Here is a 2,131-nt window from a genome sequence, read left to right on the forward strand (position 1 = left end):
AAGGGACTATTTATGACCTTTTCTCTAACAAATGATTTAAAAGTTAAACTGCATGCAAATTATGTATACTCATCATGAACTGGTAACGCAAAAAACAAGTGTTTGTCTGCTGCTAAAATACTGCATTCGATTCTTCGCGTAAAGGTTTGCGATAATTCTTTTAAGCGACCTTCATTCTTTAAAGTCGTTTCCCGCAATTGCACTACGCCTACAATCAGATTGATAGTTTTCAACAGTTCACTTTTGGAGCATGTAATGGTCAGAAATCCAAAGCGTCCTCATACCATTTTAACAAGATAACAAGATAATTGAAACTAAAAAAAGATTTTTTAACAACATAAACACAAATTTATTTCTATTAAGGTAGTCTACTCCCACAAGAAAGCACAAATTTAGACCTGTCTTCTTGCACTCAACTCAACAATCAGCTCGTTCAACGCTTGCCATGATGATCCTCCTTCTTTGATTGCATTAATGGCCGCTTCCCCAGTGTCCTCCACTTTCTTCCTTGCCTCTTTACATTTTTCTCCTTCCATCAACTCCCTTATCGGCTTTTCCAAACCTTCCCACTTTACGAACCCTCTTACTGATCCATCGTATGTCTCAACTGTTAGCCCAATCTTGATTTCCTCCACCACCATCCTTGCATTAAGGTGTTGATCTGCCATCATTGGCCATCCTAGTATAGGCACCTTCGCGCATATGCTCTCGATCACTGAGTTCCAACCGCAGTGGCTTAAAAAGCCTTGAACGCTCTCGTGGTTCAAGATTTCTCTTTGATCAACCCACTCTTTCACCACCATTCCCTTGTTTTTTACTCTGTTTTCAAACCCCTCATTGACTTCATCTATGCTTTTCCTGACTACCCACAAAAAGTTCACTTCCGATTTATCCAACCCAATTGTAATTTCCTTATATTGTTCAATAGATATTTCCGCTTGGGTCCCAAATGCCACGTATAAAACTGATTTCCCTTGTTCTAGCATTCCATCTAGCCATTTGATGTATGAAGGTTTCTAACCTTTCCAACCGTGATTTTTGTGGCTCTACCGCCGCACAAAATGGTCCGACACAATGCTTGACTAAAGTTATCATGAAATGGTTAATATAAAGTGATTCAAGCTCGTAAAAGCTGTTAACAAACAGACCACAACTTGGAGGTGGAAATGCTGATCTCAACACTAAGCTCAAAAAGGGGGCCCTTTGGTTCACGCTCTCTGAAAGGCAAATCGAAGTCATTCCTAGTTAGTTTAATCCAAGGGAAATCAGGAACTTCAAACGACCATCATCCGACAGTGCAAAGAAACACTAGAGAAACGCGACAAGACGTGGCAAAAGTGCTTATTCCCAAATGAACGAGTCTTGGGGATACCAAATTTATTTCCAGAGAGTCTAAAGTCCACCAAGAAAGCCATCAGTGATCATAAAAGTAACTGATGGAAGAGACTCTAAGGCCTTTTCGAAATGGGGTTTCATGGATTTGGTGGCGTTGGCAAAGGTAGCAAAAAGGGACATGGACATGGATGGAAGTTTATCGATTTCAACACCTCGGTGGAATTCCTTCAATGTTTTGAGGAAAAAGGGATGTCGATTATATTGATGTCGCGTGTAACCAAGGGGGAAGAAGGACGATTTCTTTGGTGTAGTGAAGATGGTAATTGAAATTTTGCGATTGAGTAATAGGCGAGCAAGGTCGAAGATAGGAATAATATGGCCTTTGGACATGAGAGGGAACATAACAACATGAATAGACGAATGAGGAGAAGCCATTTCTTGATGTTTGATTCCTGAACAGAGAGCTTTTACTCTTATAAGCCTATAAAGTCAATACAATCTTCATGGTATAGTAGATTTTAAGGGGTCATTTGGTAGCTCGTGTCACGACCCGGCCCCGTAGCCGTGACTAGTGCCGAGCCGGACACAAATCTATACACCCGTTAGCCTATAATCGATCCACGTCTAAATATAATATGTAACTTACAAAAAGAGAACGTCATCTCAAAAAAAGCTATATATATATATATATATATATATATATATATATATATATATATATATATATATATATATATATATATATATATATATCGCGCGGCTTGTCTCTGAGGGTCACAACCATCACCGGATAAAC

At 39.3% G+C, this 2,131-nt stretch overlaps 1 pseudogene; it reads right to left on the reverse strand.

Annotated features, from left to right (window-relative positions):
* Positions 1–392: 392 nt before the first annotated feature.
* On the reverse strand, positions 393–1,770 carry LOC132048055 (UDP-glycosyltransferase 90A1-like; annotated as a pseudogene).
* Positions 1,771–2,131: the final 361 nt, after the last annotated feature.

This window comes from Lycium ferocissimum, chromosome 2, assembly GCF_029784015.1.
Source record: "Lycium ferocissimum isolate CSIRO_LF1 chromosome 2, AGI_CSIRO_Lferr_CH_V1, whole genome shotgun sequence".
NCBI lineage: Eukaryota > Viridiplantae > Streptophyta > Magnoliopsida > Solanales > Solanaceae > Lycium > Lycium ferocissimum.